Consider the following 17288-nt stretch of genomic DNA (forward strand, 5'->3'; position numbering starts at 1 on the left):
AGATATCGTGCACGACGTCATGTCCAGGCAGTTATGCTGGTATGGACATGTGCAAAGAATGTCGGAGGAGAGGTTGCCCAAACAAGTTTTGGATTGGGTACCACCTGGGAAGAGGCGACGGGGACGTCCCGTAAAGGGTTGGCGGCAGGGCGTTGACAAAGAGATGTTGCGGTGTCAGTTGCCCGATAACCTCTGGGAAGACAGGCATATGTGGCGCTTGGGTGTCGTAGAACGCCAGAGTGCGTTATAAAGCGACTTTATATATATAGGTATAATTCGAAAGAACACAAGAGAGAATTGATTATCAAGATTAATTTATCTAATTAGCCTGGCAGCTTATATATGAAATTCACACTACGCACCATTCTCGGTATAATAACGGTAACAAATTAGGTTTGAATGTATTACACGTTATCGAAGGAGTAATCGCCAATGGGCGTGTCTGAGGCCATTTTGCTCTTTGACGAATGAAGCCGCGTTATGCCGATTTAGGGAATTAGGGATGTAACACTGTACAAGGCAGCTTTTCTGAGAAACTCAATCAAAAATTTGAGAGACGCTATGAGATGCATTGCTGTTAACTTATTTTTTATCAAATTTTGCTTCTCTTTTAGATTTAATGCTCAGCTTTTTCATTTTGCTGAAGTTTTTGGAATAGAATTTCAAATATTCAAAGCACAATTCAATTACGATGAATTGAAATAATACAGCTTTTTAATATTAAATACGTGATCTTCGTTTTTGGATAGTAATAAATGTAGTTATTTACTTGCAATTCGTCGCTATTGAATGATCATAGTATGAAGACTCTGCTGAATGAGCAAGTCTACAATATGATGCAGGTACTATTTAAAATAAATAATGAATTCAGATGGAAAAATGCATCTGAGAAAATTTTTTTATTTATACCAAAAATGTAATAGATTGAAAGAAGAGTTGAACTTAAAATATAGAAAAAAAGTAAATAAAAAAATAATAAAAAAGTAAAAAAAAAGTAATATCCGATTGGCAATTAATTTTAAGTAGAAATTTTATCAAAAAACGTGATTCTAAGACTAATTCTGACATTTCTGTTGCGTAGATGTAATAAGAGAGTAGCGCTCCTCATAGAAAAACAGTGATCCAAATTTGTTTGATCAAAAATGACTGAAGAGTATTTTCTGACTGACAGAGGAGATAAATAAGGAGAGAAAAGTAGGTGAAAGCATGCATAGAAAAAACGGATCAAGACTGAATAACTAAGCACAAAACCGTTGGATCTATAACATCTTATAACAGAATTTTATTTGATCAGCCTTGTCCCACCCCGAGGCGCCGCGCCGTCAATAAGTATATATAAGAGAAGGGGCAATGGGGGGAGAAGCGGGGGAAATCGAACCCCACCGATTACGTCATATTTCTAGGAGTGAAATTAGTGCAATACACAGAAGACGACTTTCATCCGTTTTGCATTGCACAGTGTTACCAATTTTACCAAGTTTAAAATTTCTAACGAAGCGAAATTTCTTTGCACCATCCTAATTTCGAAATTTCCAAAAGATATTTACATTTTGTGTCTAATTTTTGGATCTTGATTTTACATAGAATATTTTGGTTTCCCATTGTTAAAATAATCAGAGGAGACCTACATTATGAAATATCTGTCTCGACGTCGCACAATGGAACGAGGCAGTAGAAGAGGTCGGGCATGAAATATTTGGCTAAAATTTCAAATTTTGATGTTACATTCGTCACAAATTCAATTTCAATGGATGTTTCTGAATGGAAATTGCACAAAAAATCCAATTAATTCACACTTGACCTTTTTTGTTTCGTATTCCTAAAAATATAAGCTTTCAAATTTATAGATTTTATCCGATTTCTCCTATTGACTCGGTTCAGTGTGCGTCGATTGATTGATCGCTTGAGGCAATTTCACGCCTTTTATGGTTAATTATCCATCTATCTTAATAATTGATTAGTGGAGAAAAAAAATCATAATAGCTTTTACCGAATTTCTGCAACAGCTTCTCTCACAGTCATCTGAAATTAATTCTGGACACCTCTCAGTTTATGGGATCGGATAATCAGCTCAACGCAAATTGCTTGGTTTGTAGTATTCATCTTAGCATTAACAATGATAACTTCACACTCCTTTCTCCTTGTTTTTTTTTTTCCCCCACAAATGTAAGATACATAGGCAGTGAAAAATCAAGAGCATTAAAAAGAAATTAGCATTTGAAAAAAGGGGAAAAGGTGAATTTGGATTATCCTTTTTTTAACGAGGAACTACTATTTCGGTTCATTACAGAAAAAGCATACGTGCCGTTAGTTGCCCAATGCGGGTAGGCGTTTTTCGGGATGAGCCAGAAGCAGTGGTACCTCCTTGCAAACGCGGTGTATAAATGTCGCAGGAACTTCTTCACGTGACATTTCATGATTTGATTTTTCGCGGTAGTGAAAAAAAGACCATCCAAAAAAATGAGCACTTGAAAAAAGGGGAAAAACTGCATTTGGATTATACTTTTTAACGAAGAACTACTATTTCAGTTCAACAAAGAAACAGCATACGTTCCGTTAGTTGCTCAATGCGGATAGGTGTTTTCGGGATGAGCCAGAAATAGTGGAATTCCTTCTTGCAAATGCAGTGAATTCAAGTGTCGCAGATACCGTGCTGAACTTTTTCACGTGAAATTCCGATTTTCCGTGAAATTTCATGATTCGATTTTTCGTGAAATTTCATGATTCGATTTTGCGTGAAACTTCATGATTCGATTTTCCGTGAAACTTCATGATCCGATTTTTCGTAAAATTTCATGATTCGATTCTACGTGAAATTTCATGAGTCGATTCTTCGTGCAATTTCATGATTCGATTTTTCCCGAAATTTCATGATTCGATTTTTCGTGAAATTTCATGATTCGATTTTTCGTGAAATTTCATGATTCGATTTTTCGTGAAATTTCATGATTCGCTTTTTCGTGAAATCTCACGATTTGACTTTTCGTGAAACTTCATGATTTGATTTTTCGTGAAATTTTGCCACTCCGATATCGAAGGCTGGAAAGCGGGAGAGCGCGCGCGCGCAGCTTTCCGAAACCCAGAAATCCGATCTTGATTCCGTATTTGTTTAGACTAGCGCGGAAAATCCGGACCACACACGAAGTTCCCGGAAAAGCGATGAGATAACCAACTGCACCAGCGCCGCGGTTCCATCCATCAAATCATCCGACGGCCAATCCGCGATTGCCATTTTATGGACGAGTTACAATTCGCCAATACGACTCGGTTACTTCCATCTAGTAAAATGGCTACACTGTTTCGTGAGTAAGGCACGGGGGCAGGTACCGCGCGAAATTCGAACTTGATATTATTTTTATGCAGTTCGCGATGTGCAGCGCCGAACCAGCCCTGATCGCGTTTCAGTACAAGCGTGGAAACATGTGTCAAATGGATCCGAGGCTTCGCGGGAGTTCTGTACTGCCATGCTAAGGAAAAACGCCGTGTGAACCTTCAGGCGTTGCCAAATTTCCTCCGATAAAATGTTCATTTTCGAGGAAAGTTATGAATATTTTACCTTGAAATTTTCAGAATCTTTGGGTGAAACTGCGAACAAAATTATCTGAAAAATTGGGAGGAAAATATTCATAAGTTTATCAGGAAATACGCTTTTTATCAAAGGAAATTTGGCAACGCCTGAAGGTTCGTACGGCGTTTTTCCTTGGCACGGCAGAATGGGTCATGGATTTTCTTTATTCATTTTCTGAAAGTGCGGAGTCTAATAAGCTTTTGAGATTTGTATTTAACTTTAAGTAGCGAAGAGCCCCGTTTTGAAAATGCCGAAAATGGGGCCCATTTGAAACGATATTTTTGATGAGCTCTGGTGGCATAGCCAGGCAGGGTGCGTTTGCTGATTGGCTGGGCTCAACTTCAGACATCGCCTGGCACGTCATCTCGACTGCCGGCTATTTTGATTGGTCGTATTTGGAATAGCGTTTTCTCTCCTTAGAAATGATTTCTTGAGCTTTTTAATGAGGTTTTTGGTCTTTTTACGAAACTTCACTTGAGGAAAAAATGTTATGTAACCCTGCAAAAATCCCTTACTACCACCCCATTGTCAATTTAAACCTCTTATAATTTTTTAAGCGATCCGCTTCAATGCCTCCACCAATAGGAGCGCTACATTTTCTCTATGTCTTATTTGTCTATCGCTATGTCTATTAATATCAACAATCAGCCCGAGGGAGACTGAATCCTTGACTCTTAGTGACGGACTGAACCATTATCGACGGTGTAAGTCGGCAATCACGTAACTCGGTTTGCGACGTCGCAGACTTCCTATCGTACTTTATTTTTTAAACGGAAAACTACTCAACGGCAATTCTTTAAAACTGTCGTCATTTTTCTACTCTGAGCGAAGAAAATTCTGCAAAAACTGCAAGAAATGATGTCAATTTGTTCTCCTTTAAAAAAATAACATAGAGGCGGAGATTTTCAGACGCCGCAAACGAGTTATGTGATTGCCGACTTACACCGTCGATTTACTCTGTGCATTTCGACCACTATACTGACGTACTAAGGAAGAACGCCGTATGAACATTAGAGAGTTTCCAAATTTTCCTTGATAAAAAATGTATTTTCGACAGCATCAATGCATATTTTTACCTGATATTTTCTAATATTTTAGATTAAATTACGTACAAATTTGTCTGAAAATTTTGGAAAACATTATTCACATTTTCCCCAGTAAATTCGATTTTTCGCAGAGGAAACTTGGCAACGTCTGAAGGCTCGTACGGCGTTCTTCCTTAGCACGGCAGTATGGCTCCATGGCAGTCTCATTTAGGTGCAAACTCATTCAAAGACTAAAAACAGATCTACAATCCTGGTCCGGTGACTTTGGCTGCGACGGCAACGAGAACGGACTTGAAGCTCATACAAGTTCCCGAGTTTATTGCGCTGCACTTGAGTCGTGATTAGAGCATATGGCGGGCGTCATGTTAGGTTACAATGATATATAGAAGGAATACAGTTAAAGCGCTCGTGATAATATTGTTACGAGTTTTTTCCGTCGTAAAACATAAAGGTGGCCGAGGAGAGAGAAAACAAGAGGCTTCACGAGAGGAAACACCGAGAAATCCAGGTTACTGGTGTAATTGATGCGTTATTATGTCCTTCTGAGAATCGCTCGTTTTGGCTTCGGATATTTGTCCTGAATTATTATTTATTGGCCATTAAAATGATCCCACATTAAAAGACAGTGTCCAAGTTATCAATCAAATAAATTCTAAAACCTTTCGTGACTGGTGTTTGTTTTACCCCCGTCCGACCAGAGAAAACTTACCAGGAGATGGAAGCCAAAAGGGTTTAATTGCATTTCAATGTTGTAAAGTTTCATCCTACTCTGACAGTATATTCATGTTTACTCAGATATGATCGCTAATTTTTTGGATTTTTTTTTTTTTTTTTTTTTTTTTTTTTTTACCCGATGGAAATTTCCTAAAATTGTTGATGTAGATGAACTTGAACTGAAACTTTGTAATGGACAAGTCAATAAATAAATGATTACGTTCTCAGATGAAACCTTGAAAAGGTATAGAACAATAATCATTGCGTTTCGACTCAAGCCTTTCCATATTTTATAGACCCTGCATGCACTCTCAGTGTACAATGTACCACTATATGAGCTGCATTTTGCCATTCAAAACTACAATATCTGGTTCATATATAAAATCATCTCGCGATCACAAAGGGAAATTAATGACACATATTTTAGGTACCTACCTATCTATCATGAGCTAGAAATTGTTGTTACTAATTGCGAAAAGTGGTCCAGATGGAGTAAGATTCAAGCTTTTGTTTGTTTTTTGACGGGACGGAATGTAAGTATATATCACAAAAACTCCCAATGGGTTACCTTTTGAGCTTTTTGATGTTTGATTTTTTTCCCCATGATATTTTGATGAGGAGGCCTGTCTCCTAGTGTTTTCATTATTACTTCATAACTGTTCCTTTGAGGTACGGTTGCACTCACGAACATAAGGACTCCTCAGGTAAAATGATAACTGGGTTATAGGTGTAAGGTCATCTCGCTAATTCATCGAAAAGAAGGGGGCTCACCTATCCGTGCAAGCAAACACTCAGCTCAGACGAGAGGCACCAGGCTTTTTCGGACCCCCGCAGTTCCGTTGACGAGCTAATATTTCACAGCGCGGTGATAATTTTCATTAGACAGAAATGAAGCGGCTGTAAACGTCAGCGACCATGTTTGCCGGGTCCGTGCATAAATCCTCGTGCATCCCTAACGACAAGGGCCTATTAACCATTCAAACTCTATGACACTAAATTTTTCTAGGAGATCTGGCACGCGTGGCAATAGTTATGACAAAATGACGTGCAGAAAACGGTGTTGCCGCACTAAAGTAATTAACGCATGTGATCTTTCAATTTTTAGACCCGGGAATAATTGAGGCATTTTTCGGTGAAAGAGCGTATGAGGCTTGCAATGCTGCAAAGATTGTGCAATTTTTTATAGCGTTCACGGCTGATTAAATTCATTTAAAGTCTACCTACAACCTCATAATAGTGAAAAAAACTCGGAAGTAGATTCAGGGAAAAATGCATGGTAGAACTATCGGATAAGTTACTTACTATTAGAGGACTGCGTTGCACGATCTAAGCAGCATTGGAAGCCCCCTGAGAACGTGAAAAAATTCTCACAGATAAGGCTAGGGCCTTTTCGTAAATAAAATCTTGCTCAATTACCAATAATTACATGATAACTATTCGCACAACGAGGGAGCTACACCTCCCCACCGCTTTGTGGCCCAACCCCGAAGCGCTTGGCGCCCCAGGCGCACAGTGGATCGAGTCAATAGGGGAGGTCGAACATAATTTGGAAGCTTTAAACGCTTATAACTCCGTTTATAAAAAATTTTAAGGGTAAAAAAGTGGTTCCATTCGTTTCCTCGTGAAATTTTCTGCTGAGAACACCCCTTGAAATTTATAATGTGACGAAATAAACATCAAAATTTGCAGTTTTAGTCAAAAATTTCATGCCCGACCTCTCTAATTGACTCGATCCATTGTGAGGCGTTACGCGTTAATATATGGTTGGTTGGTAGATACGTTAATTTGGTGCTTTTAACAATTGAGTCATTAACACCTTAGAGGAGAGATCAAAATATGGTGCAGAATTCAAAAATTTAAAAGATAAGCGTCACAAAAAGGTAGTGCAAAATTAAAAGTTAGGACAAGGAAATAATACATTAAATTTGGAGATTGATTCGTTTGAAAAAGAATGTGCGTGTATTTAAAATGTAGTATAAGAAAATAATTCTCTCTGAAAATTGGTCGTTTAAACTCGAAAACAAGCCATGATTTTAGGATTCCACGAAATAATTCGAAGAGTTTGACAACTTAGGAGGAAGATCGTTTAGTGGCCGTTAATAAAAAATGAGGTGAAACCATCGTCTCCCGTGCCGCCGCGCCGCGCCGCGCCGGCCGTCCTCCCCCGGCTCTGTCCCTCGTCTAATTTAAATGATGGTAACCATTTGAAGTAATTAGAGCAAGGCTTAAACGACACGAGCATAAAAAAAAATATTCCCCGGGAGAAAAGGGAATAAAGTCTGGTCCGCCTTGTTTTATTGCATATTTCACGGGGTCGCACCGCGTCGCTCCAAAAAGTGAGGAGGGGACCTGGACCTCCCCATGACCAACGACCATGACTCTTTCCCTGAAGTGTGAGAAGCCTCCCAAAAGACTACCTTTAATGGAGAATTTGTATGCAAGTTTTGTATTGCTTCATCTGAAAGTACATACTTAAAGAGCTGATTCCACAGTATTTTTTAAATTTTTTTTTCTGATATAGGAAATAGTATAAAATGGATTTAAAAGTGAGAAAATGAACCGCCTAGTGACGTCATGTGTGGCGTTTCCCATTTAAACACACTATTTTAGCAGATTGTATCATTTTGTCATATCTTCTCCACTTGTTCAATTCATGAACCAAGGGTATTCTTGTGTTCAGTTTACTCAGTAGTTTCCACTTTAACATGAAGTTCATCAAATTTCAGACACCTGCAAATTCCCTGTTTAGGAAACCCGATGGATTCCATTGACTTGTGGTTGAATGAAACCTTGTAATGAGAGAAGTTTTTGTTATAATTTCTAACGAATAAAAACGAAAATCTCCTCGGAGGCCGCACGAGAATATGTCAATTATTTTTAGAAATTTTAAAAAATTATTACTCATTTGCACATTAATTGATTTCTATTTCCTCCGCATAGGAATTCCCCTAACGGTATTTGCGCCAAATGCTTACGTTTTCCAATCCTCGATGTTGTTGGACCTTATTGTAAAACTTGCCTTGTTATAAAATAAAAACTGTTATCTTTATATCCATCTATCTATCTATTTACTTGATTTTATTAATGAGGACACGTTTCGCTCTCTTCTGATAGGCTTCTTCAGCGCGACATCTATTAACGGGCAAGTGAGAACTTTTTTTATAATTTTTAACGTGAGGTCAAACAACTTTGGTGATACAAAGTTTACCATTGCAGCATAGGGAACGCAAATCTTGGTTTGAGACGTAAAACATCCTGTTTTACTTTGTTTCTTAAATGAAAATACTGAACGTCATTCCTTGTAAACTTCCCTGACTCTACTTTTCTTTGTAAAGAATATTCTGTGAAAATTGCAAGCAAAAGGGTTGGTTTGTTCTGCTTTGAAAAAATAAAACGAGAGGGAAGAATTTGAAACTTTGTAAACGAAATGAGCATTCCTGTAGTTTCACTCCATAAACAGACGACTTCTTTTCCGTGGTTACCTATTCTAGACTGTTCACTGTTATGTCTGCACTGCATATACCATGTTATTTCAATTTCAAGGAGAAATATGAATTTGCGAGACAAGTTTACTTTATTTCATTTTTTTTCTCCATGAAAATTTAAGTGTTAAGATGACCTACAGTCATAAAAACTGGATGGGCATCTGGCGTGAAAGCAGCTGAGGGAACATTGATACGTGAAAGAGCAATTTATTGATTTTCCTATCTAATTTTTAGCAAATGATTTTAAAGTGGCTCGACATATCGTTAATGCATTTCATATTTTTTATGTTCTCTCGTCCTCGAATTTTTGCAACATCTGCCGTAATAGTGGAGCAACAGGTCTGGGCATGTTTTGAAGTCAAGGGACCCAATCGATGAGAAACAAACTGTGACCTGATCCTGATAGGTTTTTTCTCGAATTTTTTATATTTATTTCCTTTCTCCCATATTTTACGGCATTGCTCGTTTAGCCCTATTGCCGAAATTGAAATGCTTTTGTGTTCTCTTTCGTTCATGCGAACCTGACTGTAAGTGAGTGAAAGCTATAACTGGTCATAGCGACACAGGAGATGAGGCAGTTCACTTTGTTATATTTCTTTTTTACTCTCCTTAAATAATATTTGTCATATGATTTAATGGGTCGTTTGAAACTCGAAGTATCAACCCGGCTCTCCAGGCGAGTTTTGCTGCTTTCATTTCCTGTCATCTCACGTAAAGTTTTGTAAATTGCACCATTAAGTCCACAATAATATCTGAACTCTTGGAATGTTTCTATACACCCAAGTAGCAGCAATCGCGGTAAATTGCGATTTAATCGGAGGATGTATCGCGATTTTATCAATGTCGATTTATCTCAATGTTATTGGATATCGTTATAAATTCCGATTTCATCGCATAAATTTGCAATATAATTGCGATTTTATCTACGGCGATTCATCGCAATATTATCGAACAAAAGTCCTAATAAATAATTGAGATAAGATTCCGATTTTACCAAAGGCGACTTTGTAAACATGAAGTTGCGACACCATCGAGGATAATCGCTCAAACGTTGATGATCCTGGCGATCATATCGCCGAAAAATCTTTTCAAAAATCGCAACTTAATTTCAAAATATCGCAATTTATCCGTTGAAAAATGCCTCTTCGGCAGTTAGGTCCTCACGAGCACGAAGTTGACAGGCTTTTAAAATGACGACTCGTATTCTCATGTCTTTCTCCAATTTGGAGCTTTTCACTGAGCGGATAATGCAAAGCACCTACTTTTAAGTCAAGCAGTGTGTATCCTGACAAGAAAGATGACACTATGCGTGGAAAGTTCTGTGGTAAAAATTTTAGATGACTTTGGGACTTTGAAATGAATCACTAAAATTAGGAAGTGAATGGTGTAGGCGTAGTTACATGTGTGTCTTTCTGTACTTCCCAACTTCCTCCAAAACTTTGCAAAAGAGTTCTTTTCTTTCAAAGGGTTTTTTTTTTCATTCTCAATACTTACGCGTAAGGAACAATAGGGGATACTTATCACCTTCTTTTGACTGGAAAGTGTAGGGAACAAAATTACATTTGGACCGCGTTGAGCAGAAAGGAACTAGGCAACATCAGCTAATGCCACATTTAACCGGGCAGTTTAATTTTTTACGAGGAATGTTTATGCAAATCCCTTTGAAAATTTAAAGGAATTTGCTTCGTACTATGCAGAAACTTGGAAATGTGTTCACTTCTTTGGCCTTAGAATAGCTTTTTAAAGGATTATGAGGTGCTCCTCTAGGAGGATAGGCGTCAAAAAAGCCTTCCACGAACCTCTTTCTCTTATGTAGCGACGCTTGTTCCCTATTAGAACAGGAATAAAAAGCTTCTCGGAATTTTAACAGCCGTTTCTGTACCTTTTCATCCAACCTCCTATTTGCAAAATGATTTTTCATCCTTGTGTACACTGGGGAAAAAAAACACATTGGATCTAGTCCAGACTCTTGAAAACATTGACACGAAAAAATACTCTTGATTCGATCAGATTTAAGCTTAAATCAAAAGGAAGTCCGCTCAAATTAAAAGGCTTGGTTCTTGATTTCAGCAAAAATCCGATTGAATCAAGAGTATTTTTCCTTGTCGATGTTTTTCTGAGTCTGGACTCTAGATCAAATGTGTTTTTTTTCCAGTGTACCTATACCTATATTGCTCGTTTGATTCTGTTCGTGGATGACTATCCCTCCTCACTTTGATATGTAATCGCAATTCAAAAATGGAAATGGGTGAACCCTTCCCCCAAAAATATACGTGGCCCCTCCCGAGAAATATGAGGGATTTTGCTAAGTATGTAAGTGTGTAACGTGTCTTCCATCTTTGAAATTGTACTTACATCAAGTTTTCGGTGAGAACAGCAAAACGTTTTCTTCGGAGCCAGAGAAATCCCACAAACCTCCCTATGGAGTCCCACAGACCTCCACCTATGGTGGAATGTCTTTCAGTGGCCCTCACCAGATTCCCCTAATGAGGTACCCCCTGGCCCACTCCCAAAAAGTTCCTAATTCCGCCTTTGCAAGAGTGCTCACGAAGCATCAGCAAGTCCATCCAGCCTTAAAGGAAGGGAGAACAATGGGGGTCCTGGTCCCTCATAGATTTTCGAAAAAATTACGTAGTAAGAGAGTTATAGTTTATAGTACATACGGGCACGGGCAATGTCCCTATATAATATATAGGGGCATAGTATAGGGGTATATAGTATATAGTATATACCTTTCCCCTCCCACATCAGCGTAAGTCTTCGATGAATTTTTCAGTGGAGCCAAGCCGGCTGAAAGTAGGATCTGAAAATGAGAGTCAGCTGTGCGCATTTGTTGGATGGTAAAATTTCTGGAATGTTGGGAAATCTTCAGCCATTGGAAAGGTAGTCAGTACACAAGTATCGATTCGTCGGAGCTTCGCCAATATTTTTTCGCAAAATTGAAGAAAAACCACGGGTCTCGCCTTCAGCCCCTTCTCTCAGAGGAGCATATAAAAAGAGAAAATCAGAATTTTTCCATGCCTGCTTACCTTCGTCTGTAGTGCTCATAAATCCCACGGTAGCTTGCGTAATCCTTTACGAACTCAAAAGCCACACTAAAACAAAACAGCTGAACGACGACAAAATTATAGTCTCAAAAAATCCATAAAAATCCCGAAGATTACAGCACTTGTATTCGAGCGTACCACATAAACAACGCAACAAGCCGGCCTTTCCGGAACCGGGGTATAACAACAACAGATCAAATAGAAAACACGAAGCGTAGCACGGGTAACTTAAGTCACTACATTAAAAATTGGTTTGTAACAAAATTGTAACGTAATTTTCCTCGGGAAAATGTGAAAACACGGTGTGAAAAACACGCGGGGAAGGTAAACAACTCGGTTGGCGGACCGCGCAGAGCACCAGCCGTCGACGTCGCGGATACGACTGGTCTGATGAGGTGCGCTTCGCGGCGGGAGCAGCGCGCTCGTAGAGCCGGGTTAAAAATAGGACTGATGTCACAACGGAGGCCTCCCATTGGTCGGCGCCGACGCCCCGGCCGCTCGCCATTGGCCGCCGTGACGTGCCTTCGTCGTCGAAACGCTTACTTCATCTAGACGCCGATACGTACCCGTGTGTGCGTGCAGGACTTCGCGCTGCGGGCAGTAGACGTATTTCGATTGATTCTCGACAAGAGAAACGTACATAGAAGTGGGTGAATGATGCTGTGCTAAGGAATAACGCCGTATGAACATTTGAGAGTTGCCAAATTTCCTCCTATAAAATGTTTATTCTTCAGAGAAGTTATCAATATTTGTCCTTGAAATTTTTACACTATTTGGATCAAATGAACCACTAGACAAGGTACGAATTTAAGCATTCTGATACATGTTCCTTGACCAGAATTTCACGTAGAACACGATTCGTGCAACAAAAATTACCGAAATCAATTCCTTACAAAGATATTAACGTTTTTACCTCACATTGGTTACGAGGAATTTGAACTGCCCCCTCACAAGAAACTCAAAGCTCTACGTGAGTCAAATCGTGCACTACAACGGTTTCAGCAAGCTTCTCAATCGAGCAATGTTCATTTCCCACCATGTGTTGTTCAAACTTTAACAACTTGCTATAGCTGAGCCAAAGCGTCAAGATTGAGGTTGCCAGATTTTTATATCGCAGAGACTGTCATGATAACGTTTAGCGCGATGTGAGTCACGTAGAGCATTGAGTTTTCATGAGCGGGTGGTTTGAATTCACGCATCAAGAATCATTAAATATCTTTGTACGGAGTTAATTTAGGTAATTTTCAATGTGCACATCGTGTTCTACGTAAAATTTTGATTACGAAACGTGTATCAGAATGCTGAAATTCGTGCCTTGTCTCTTGGTCCATTACGAACGAAATTCCCCGAAAACTTGAAAGAAAAATGTTCTTATATATTCCCATAAATTCGTGATTTATCAAAGGAAATTTGGCAACGCCTTGAGGCTCATACGGCGTTTTTTCCTGAGCATGGCAGAATGGGTCTAATATTTTTCTTCATGAATGAGATATTTTGCGCTCAGTTTTGAATGAATAACTCAGCTTAAGACTGCTTATCAGCTTAACTTACGCTTAAGACTACCCGCCTGGCAAGCGGGGAAGGGAGGAGTATTGTTAGGGGCATTCTGCTGTGGCAAGGAAAAACGCCGTATGAACCCTCAGGCGTTGCCAAATCTTCTTCGATAAAACAGGAATTTCCTGGTAAACTTATAAATATTTTTCATCCAAATTTTCAGAGAATTCTGTTCGTATTTGGATCTAGAGTTCCTGAAAATGTCGAGGAAAATTATTCATAACTTTCCTCAAAAATAAACGTTCTATCGAAGGAAATTTGGCAACTCTCGACTGTTCATACGGCGTTCTTCCTTAGCACGGCAGCATTGGTCCTGTTACTTCTGCTTTATCCCTTTTTTCTATGGTCGATTTGCTGAGCAAAACGAATGACCGTATTGCGCTAATATTGATGCAATGTTCCATGCAACATCACCGAGTGATTTTGTTGCGAATACTCCCGCTTCAAATACTTGAATACTTTGAATACTTTCAAAATATTTATACCATGATACCCGCGGAAAAAGGAACCTTGTTCTTGAGGAATATTCTACAATGGTGCGAGAAAATATCCCCAGCAATATCAACATGGGATTTTGAATGAAATATCGCACCAATTTTTCCTCAATCATAGCTATTAATATTTAGTGCCCCCCCCCCCCAAAAAAAAAAGAAGAAGAAGAAGAAAAAGAGTGGTGGTGGCAAAACTATGAACATCGAGGTAAATAATTATACAAGATCTTAACGAGATTTCGTGCTTACCAATATTTCTTCCTGCCGCATAAGTATGGGACCGACCGTAGATTGGACTACATTTTGCAATTTGGAACTACAAATTTTAGCCTGATTTAAAAACAACGTATGTGCCATTAGTTTCCCTATGCTCAAAAGTGTTTTCCCATAAGAGCCAGAATTTATTGTTCCAAATTGCAAAATGCAGTCCCATTGGACGTATTTATGCCACATGGAACCATGTCGCACGAAAATCCTATGCAGATAGTTCCTTTCAGCATAAATACGTCCAATTACGCAACGCTCTAGGGGCGAGGGGATCAAGGAGAGTGTTACGCTATTTTGTTTTTACGTGTCGAAAGATAGGGACTTACATCACAATAGTGTAACAAGGGGGAGAAGGGGGGTCAAAAATGCCAAAAAAGCGCATTACGTAATTTGGGGACGGCCCCTATAATATAATTTCAGTGTTAATGTTAAATCCCTGATGAAGGGGACGCCCACCCCCCGATGGGGCCCTTAATGGTGGGGGTGGTGACAGCGGGTTTTACAAGGAATGAACCAGTCCTAAATCCAAGGAAGACTACTTGAAAATAGGGGGCTAGATGTCGCAGAGCGCCAGAGAGCGCTGCGTGACAGCGACTCTTATGTACTTACGTAAACCCCTAGCTATATATATGCACAGATAGTACATTGGGAATATTAAGGCCATATTTAAGCAATGTTGCTTTGCAAACCGGGTTGCCTCGACGTACGGGTTATTTTAGTCTTAAAATCGTTAGAGTAACGCGTAACGCACAAAGGCCCTGGGCGCGAAACGTCTCTCGGAGTTGGACAGCGAAGCGATCAGGTGGTGTACCCCCTAATTTGAATGAAATTCTTAGGTTTTCAGAAAATGGGCACAATAGATCGTTTTTTGACGAGGCTCTCTAGTGTAACTTACCTTAAAGCGATCCAATTTCGACTTGAGCAAGCTCCCGTGTGCGCCCGCGCGTGTTTAAGTATGCTGCAGTTAAAGATGCAAAGTTGCTTCCAAGATTGTCCGGAGAGGGGAGCGGAAGATAAGAAGACTACGAGTGGTGAGATAGCGACGACCTATCTCTCTTATCAATGGACTTATGTCACTTTTTTCTCTCTTTTTTCTGCGGCTCGCTTTTTCCACAGTTTTCTTTCGGTGGGAGCGGATTGATTGAGCGCCTCTGTGCGTGTGTGCGGGCGAAGTACTTACGTCAGTGTGGAAAAAGAATTTACTCCTCGGTGATAACTCAAGATACAATGAACTCTTGCTTTAGCACTCCATCTTCTGTCACTGTGTCAATGTCTCCCATGCACCTGCCACCTATATTAACTCTGTGCGGTGTTGATTGACTCTGTGGTCAATGAGACTATCGTCACTTAGGATTTAGGTAAGTTTTTTCGCACATATTTCGTCAGGTCAGCGATGATTTTGATGCTTTTTATGATTGACTTTTATTTGTGGAGTTTTTTTTTTTTTTTTTTTTTTTTTTTCTTAATCTATGTTTTTACTGGAAGGGGAAAAACTATTTTATTACATTTACGGTCATCACTATTCTTTCTATTCTCTTCTACGTTGGGATTATCTTTTGAAATCTTATTGTAGAATTGACCGTTCCCTCTTGTGTTCTCACAGAAATAATCGAAAATAGACAGGCATTATTGGCTATTACAACAAATTGAGAGACTTCTCGTTATAGTGCTGAGCACGAACACTTGGGCAATCTTACATATTACTTCGATCCTTTTCATACAATTATTTCAATATATGTAAATATAGCTGCAGGTCAACTTTTTTCCAGTTTTCGAAATAAGCACTGAAGGAGCTTTTAGCAATTTACAAATTCAAATATTCAAAATCACAGGGTTTCCAAAAAACAATTTTTCAAAGACTTGTGAACACGTTGCTTTTGCTTGAAAGCAGTTTCGATAAAAATTAATTGACACAATTAGGGTACTCTGTGACACGGTGGAGAAATATTTGGGGGTAAAAGTGCAATATAAGTCAACCTACTGTTGATTTCTTGAGTATACACCTACCCTGGTAAAAATTGGCGATAAGAGCTGCGTTTCAAAGTACTATCAGAATTATTATAGCCGGCTAAAGGAGACGATAGAAAATCATATAGCTGGCCGTAGAAAGCGGAGAAAATCATAGAGCCGGGCTATACGAAGCGATAAAAAATTATGAAGCCGGGCTATAGTTCCTATCGCCGGATTATACACCTTATCGCCATCTGCTATGAAAGGCTATAAGAAATTGTGTAGAAATTTGTGTGCTTTGAAAATCATTAAGTTTGATACAGAACCACCTTAATATTTACAAGACACACATTATATTTTCCTTTAATACCTACATATTTCTTTTTAATCAATTAAAATGAGAATAATCTATACAGAGCGTGCAAACATTTCAAAATCCTGAGTTGAAAAACGCTGACTCCGCCAGATTAAATAGAGTCTAACACGAAGCGGAGCGGCGACGCACTGGCGCCTACAAACCTAACAGGGATACTTCACGCATTGCGCAACGCGTGAAGTATCCCTGTTCGGTTTGTACGCGCTAATGCGCGTTTCGCGCTGGCCGCCCGCGCCCACCCGCCGCGCCGCAGCGTGCCACGGCGCTTGAAGCAACTATTTCACACCAGAGGTATTGCACAGTATCATACGAAATTGAAGGCGCGCTAACTTATTAGGAATGGCAGGCATCCTTCAAAAGTACAGAGCTTTCCTCGCAAAATAAATGAAGGTGCTACGGCCTAAAAAGAGAGCGGTAGTCCAAAAACTCACTAAGTCCTATCATCCGTAATTAGTAACGTATAGCATACACATTATCGCCTGGCTGTTGCTTAATCGCCATCGGCTGTAAAAGGCTGTAAGAGATTGTGTAGCCGGCTATAGAAGCTATTGGAAATCTTACAGCTGGCTGTAGGTCTATGGTATTTTGGAACACAGATTCTACTGCCAATTTTTACCAGGGTATACAATTTTTTTTTTTGCATACATGCGTTTATCTCTCAGTACTTAAAGCTTTCACACGAAGAAAATTTAGCGAGTTCTTCCCTTTCAATTCTTTTTCCCCTTATGTTCTTTTTATCTTGTTTTCTTTCGTATTTCCCTTCTGATTGTGCCAAATGTATGATCTTCCA

General features: G+C 39.3%; 1 protein-coding gene across 1 annotated transcript in view; it reads right to left on the reverse strand.

The window, feature by feature from the left end:
• LOC140225771 (uncharacterized) overlaps positions 1-12276 on the reverse strand; it is a 111633-nt gene extending 99357 nt beyond the window's left edge. Inside the window, exon 1 of the mRNA XM_072305679.1 lies at positions 11843-12276. The gene's annotated coding sequence lies outside the window, so the exon portion shown is untranslated. The remainder of the gene's footprint in view (positions 1-11842) is intronic.
• Positions 12277-17288: the final 5012 nt, after the last annotated feature.

This window comes from Bemisia tabaci, unplaced genomic scaffold (assembly GCF_918797505.1).
Source record: "Bemisia tabaci unplaced genomic scaffold, PGI_BMITA_v3".
Classification (NCBI taxonomy): domain Eukaryota; kingdom Metazoa; phylum Arthropoda; class Insecta; order Hemiptera; family Aleyrodidae; genus Bemisia; species Bemisia tabaci.